Below are 6,201 nucleotides of genomic sequence, written 5' to 3'. Positions count from 1 at the left end.
CAGGACTTGTGGTTTTAATTATAATATATTTACATTTTTACACTCATTATTTTTATAAATATTGTATTCTGTCTATGTGACTGTGATGCTCAACCATATTGGTGAATCCCTGAATCAACAGATATCCTTTGTGTTCAGATATGTTCTTTTACACCTGCATTGGAGAAGGAAAATGCAAACCACTCTAGTGTTCTTGCCTGGAGAATCCCAGGGACGGGGGAGCCTGGTGGGCTGCCATCTATGGGATCACACAGAGTCGGACACGACTGAAGTGACTTAGACATAAAGTGACCAGCCCATGGAATTCCATCTTACCGACAAGCATATCATGAGATCCAGTTCCACTTGACTATATGAAGTGATGATAAGTTGTGTCTATATCATGCTCATGCTTATAAAACTTAAAATCTTGGCCTCGATGTAAAATTCTGCTGACTTGAAATAGGTTGGAATCCAGAAATTTGGAGTAAAGAAGAGTGCTCAAATGAATAGTAGAAATGTTCAATTTGTTTGACTTTAAAAGTCCAGAAATCAGTGTTTCTCTTAAACTTTATGAAATATCTCAATTATAAAATTCTTGAAGTTTATGAATTCTATTCTAATTCAGGAGAAGGCAATGGCACCCCACTCCAGTACTCTTGCCTGGAAAATCCCATGGACGGAGGAGCCTGTTAGGCTGCAATCCATGGGGTCGCTAAGAGTCAGACACGACTGAGCTACTTCACTTTCACTTTTCACTTTTCATGCATTGGAGAAGGAAATGGCAACCTGCTCCAGTGTTCTTGCCTGGGGAATCCCAGGGACGGGGGAGCTTGGTGGGCTGCTGTCTATGGGGTCGCACAGAGTCAGACATGACTGAAGTGACTTAGCATAGCATTCTAATTCAACCAGAATCATAGTCGTCCTAGAATGGCAATAAATGCTAAAGAAATCCCCACACTATGTCCTCTGATGACCAATAAACAATGATCTCAGCAGGATTACTCTCTGCAGCACACACACACACATACATATGTCCAAAAATATCTCTCTCTGTCTCTCACACACCTTAACAGAAAAGTACACTCATTTTCTCATTTTTAAACCTAGAACCTGCTGAGAAGAAAATGGACCCTGGAAATCATTCCTCAGTGACTGAGTTCATCCTCGCTGGGCTCACAGAGAAACCAGAGCTCCAGATTCCCCTTCTGGTCTTCTTCCTAGGGATCTACTCAGTCACGGTGGTGGGGAACCTAGGCATGATCACACTGATAGGGCTCAGTTCTCACCTGCACACCCCCATGTACTATTTCCTCACCAATTTGTCCTTTATTGATTTCTGTCATTCCACTGTCGTTACCCCTAAAATGCTGGTGAACTTTATGACAGAGAAAAGTGTCATCTCTTACCCTGAATGTATGACTCAGCTCTATTTCTTTATTGTTTTTATTATTGCAGAATGTTATATGTTGGCTGTAATGGCGTATGACTGCTATGTTGCCATCTGTAACCCTTTGCTTTACAATGTCATCATGTCTTGTTAGAGGTGCTTCCAGCTCACAGTGACAGTTTATATTTTGTGCATCATTGAATCTGCAATCCATACAGGCTTTATGTTGAGACTCCATTTCTGCAAGGCCAATGTGATTAACCATTATTTCTGTGATGTCTTCCCACTCTTGGAGCTATCCTGTTCTAGCATCTCCATGAATGAATTATTGGCTCTAGTCTTTAGTGCTTTTAATGTCCTGATTCCTGTTTTAACCATCCTTGCTTCCTACATTTTCATTCTCTCTACCATCTTCACATTCACTCCACTGAAGGCAGGTCCAAAGCCTTCAGCACATGCAGCTCCCACATCTCAGCTGTTGCTGTTTTCTATGGATCTGCAGCATTCACGTACCTGAAGCCTTCATCTGTGAGCTCTATGGACCAAGGGAAAGTGTCCTCTGTGTTTTATACCTGCATTGTAACCATGCTAAACCCTCTGATCTACAGTCTGCGGAATAAGGATGTCAAATTTGCTCTGAAGAAAATTCTAGAGAGTGGAAAACGTAGATGAATAGACTCAATGTCATAGTGTCATATCAGAAATATGCCTTTGGTTTGCTGAGATAGGCAATGTTTTAGTTTTATTGTTAAAATTTTTGGAAATTCAGAATCATTTTCTCATATAATACCTTTCCCAAATTCTCTCTGGGACACTTCCATTGAAACTGTTTTACAGTGACTATGTATGGAGAAATAACAAGAATAAACTCACAGATTCCTAATAATTAAAGAAGCTCCAGTTTGATACAAACAACCACAACTATGATGATCATCATAAAATAATAGCATACATGATTAAAATAGTATAAAATATCAAGCAGTAAGCCCAGCAATTTAAAGTAGATGACTTCATTTAGCATTTACAGTTTTCTTTCAGGGCAAGCCCTGGTGCTATTTTATTCGGAAAGCTGAATAAACTGACACTTATTTAGTTTCAGTAAATGTCCATGTTCCCAAACATAATAAATGACAAGAATCTAGAATGTCTGGCTCCAGGACCTGTGATTTTACTCAAAATATAAATACTTGGCCCCAAGTAAACGTGGGTAAGTCTAAGGCCTTACCAGTAATTTTCTTCTACACTTTAATATACAGTTCCTTATAAGACTGTGCTGCTTTCTTCTCTCTATCCAATCCTAGTATCACTTTTGTTTCATTTGATATAATGAAATAATTGAAATATTTCAAACCTGTCCTGATCAAAGGGGAAAAAAAAATCAGTTGGAGAGTTACTGCAGAATCTTATAATAGAGTCTTACTAAAGAGATTCAAATTTCTATGCTCAACACCAACAATTTTTATAAAAGTGGCCCAAAACATTTTTTATCTTTATACTAGTAATGCTGTATTATTTATGGAACAGTTACTTATAGTAGCCAAAAAACCATAATTTACAAACAATTACCACTTCGTGTCAGTTTCATCTTAGAATCATTTCTTCTTTCCTTTGCTTCTATCACCAGTCCCATCCACAACTGGGTGTTGTTTTTTGCTTTGGCTCTATCCCTTCATTCTTTCTGGAGTTATTTCTCCACTGATCTCCAGTACCATATTGGGCACCTACTGACCTGGGGAGCTCATCTTTCAGTGTCCTGTCTTTTTTGCCTTTTCATACTATTCATGGGGTTCTCAAGGCAAGAATACTGAAGTGGCTTGCCATCCCCTTCTCTAGTGGACCACATTCTGTCAGACCTCTTCACCATGACCTGTCCATCTTGGGCAGCTCCACATGGCGTGGCTTAGTTTTATTGACTTAGATAAGGCTGTGGTCCATGTGATCAGGTTGGCTAGTTGTCTGTGATTGTGGTTTCAGTCTGTCTGCCCCCTGATACCTTCTCTCAGTGCCTACCATCTTCCTTGGGTTTCTCTTACCTTGCATGTGGGATATCTCTTCACGGCTGCTCCAGCAAAACTGCTTATTTAACTTCTATGCAGAGTACATCATGAGAAACGCTGGGCTGGAGGAAGCACAAGCTGGAGTCAAGATTGCTAGGAGAAATATCAGTAATCTCAGATATGCAGAGGAGAAGGCAATGGCAACCCACTCCAGTACTCTTGCCTGGAAAATCCCGTGGGAGGAGCTTCTTAGGCTGCAGTCCATGGGGTCGTTAAGAGCCGGACATGACTGAGCGACTTCACTTTCACTTTTCACTTTCATGCATTGGAGAAGGAAATGGCAACCCACTCCAGTGTTCCTGCCTGGAGAATCCCAGAGATGGGGGAGCCTGGTGGGCTGCCGTCTGTGGGGTCGCACAGAGTTGGACACGACTGAAGTGACTTAGCAGCAGCAGATATGCAAATGACACCATGCTTATGGCAGAAAGTGAAGAAGAGCTAAAGAGCCTCTTGATGTAAGTGAAAGAGGATAGTGAAAAAATTGGCTTAAAGCTCAACATTCAGAAAACTAAGATCATGGCATCCGGTCCCATCACTTCATGGCAAATAGATGGGGAAACAATGGAAACAGTGAGAGACTTTTTTTTGGGGGGGTGGGGGGCGGTCTACAAAATCACTGGAGATGGTGACTGCAGCTGTGAAATTAAAAGAAGCTTGCTCCTTGGAAGAAAAGCTATGACCAGCCTAGAGAGCATATTAAAAAGCAGAGACATTACTTTGCCAACAAATGTCTGTCTAGTCGGAGAAGGCAATGGCACCCCACTCCAGTACTCTTGCCTGTAAAATCCCATGGACAGAGGAGCCTGGTGGGCTGCAGTCCATGGAGTCGTGAAGAGTCGGACCCGACTGAGCGACTTCACTTTCACTTTTCATTTTCATACATTGGAAAAGGAAATGGCAACCCACTCCAGTGTTCTTTCCTGGAGAATCCCAGGGACGGGGGAGCCTTGTGGGCTGTCGTCTATGGGGTCGCACAGAGTCGGACACGACTGAAGTGACTTAGCAGCAGCAGTCAAAGGTATGATTTTTCTAGTAGTCATTTATGGATGTGAGAGTTGGACTATAAAGAAAGCTGAGAGCTGAAGAACTGATGCTTTTGAACTATGGTATTGGAGAACACACTTGAGAGTCCCTTGAACTGCAAGGTGATCCAGTCAGTCAATACTAAAGCAAACCAGTCCTGAATATTCACTGGAAGGACTGATGCTGAAGCTGAAACTCCAATACTTTGGTCACCTGATTTGAAGAACAAACTCATTGCAAAAGTCCCTGAAGGTGGGAAAGATTGAAGGCAGATGAGAATGGGACCACAGAGGATGAGATGGCTGGATGGCATCACCAACTAGATGGACATGAGTTTGAGTAAGCTCCAGGAGTTTGTCATGGACAGGGAAGACTGGCGTTCTGCCATCCATGGTGTCACAAAGAGTTGTACACGACTCAATGACTGAATGGAACTGAACTGCACTGAACCATTATTTCTGTGATCTTCTGCCCCTCCTCAAGCTCTCCTGCTCTAGCACCTATCTCAGTGAATTCCTGGTTTTATGTTTTGGTGCACCTAACATCTCTGTCCCCATCCTGACCATCCTCAGCTCCAACATCTTCATCATTTCCAGCATCATCCACATTTGGTCCACAGAGGGCAGGTCCAAAGCTTTCAACACATGCAGCTCCCACATCTCAGCTGTTGCTATTTTCTATGAATCTCTAACATTCATGTACCTGCATGCATCATCTGTGAACTCCATGGACTAAGGGAAAGTGTCCTCTGTGTTTTATCCTATTGCTGTGCCCATGCTGAATCCCCTGTTCTCCAGCCTCAGGAATAAAGATGTCAATGTTGTCGTAATGAAAATGATTGAGAGAATGTTTTTGTGACCGGACATAACATAAGCATGCTATTTTAGATATAGTCTTTGCTTATTACATTGTTGGGTGTTTGGTTCTCTTACTTCAAAATCCTTATCAGAGCTTAAAATCTGAGTTAAGAACCCCTTCATGCTTTGTTCAGTTCAGTTCAGTTCAGTTGCTCAGTCGTGTCCGACTCTTTGCGACCCCATGAATTGCAGCACGCCAGGCCTCCCTGTCCATCACCAACTCCCAGAGTTCACACAAACTCACGTCCATCGAGTCGGTGATGCCATCTAGCCATCTCATCCTCTGTCGTCCCCTTCTCCTCCTGCTCCCAGTCCCTCCCAGCATCAGAGTCTTTTCCAATGAGTCAACTCTTCGCATGAGGTGGCCAAAATATTGGAGTTTCAGCTTTAGCGTCATTTCTTCCAAAGAATACCCAGGACTGATCTCCTTTAGAATGGACTGGTTGGATCTCCCTGTAGTCCAAGGGACTCTCAAGAGTCTTCTCCAACACCACAGTTCAAAAGCATCAATTCTTTAGTGCTCAGCTTTTCTTCACAGTCCTACTCTCACATCCATACATGACCACTGGAAAAACCATAGCCTTGACTAGATGGACCTTTGTTGGCAAAGTAATGTCTCTGCTTTTGAATATGCTATCTAGGTTGCTCATAACTTTCTTTCCAAGGAATAAGCATCTTTTAATTTCATGGCTGCAATCACCATCTGCAGTGATTTTGGAGGCCCCCCCTCCTAAAAAAATAAAGTCTGTCACTGTTTCCATTGTTTCCCCATCTGTTTCCCATGAAGTGATGGGACCAGATGCCATGATTTTAGTTTTCTGAATGTTGAGCTTTACGTCAACTTTTTCACTCTCCTTTTTCACTTTCATCAAGAGGCTTTTTAGTTCCTCTTCAC

The 6,201-nt window shown here is 42.3% G+C and overlaps 1 pseudogene; it reads left to right on the top strand.

Moving 5' to 3' along the window:
- The first annotated feature begins 1,070 nt into the window (after positions 1-1,070).
- LOC147342358 (olfactory receptor 8G3-like) lies at positions 1,071-2,041 on the top strand (annotated as a pseudogene).
- Positions 2,042-6,201: the final 4,160 nt, after the last annotated feature.

Source organism: Bos grunniens, chromosome 29, assembly GCF_055505025.1.
Source record: "Bos grunniens cultivar Pamir isolate PY7600 chromosome 29, Bosgru_T2T1.0, whole genome shotgun sequence".
In the NCBI taxonomy this organism is placed as follows: Eukaryota; Metazoa; Chordata; class Mammalia; order Artiodactyla; family Bovidae; genus Bos; species Bos grunniens.
This window is presented reverse-complemented; position numbering and strand designations above follow the sequence as displayed.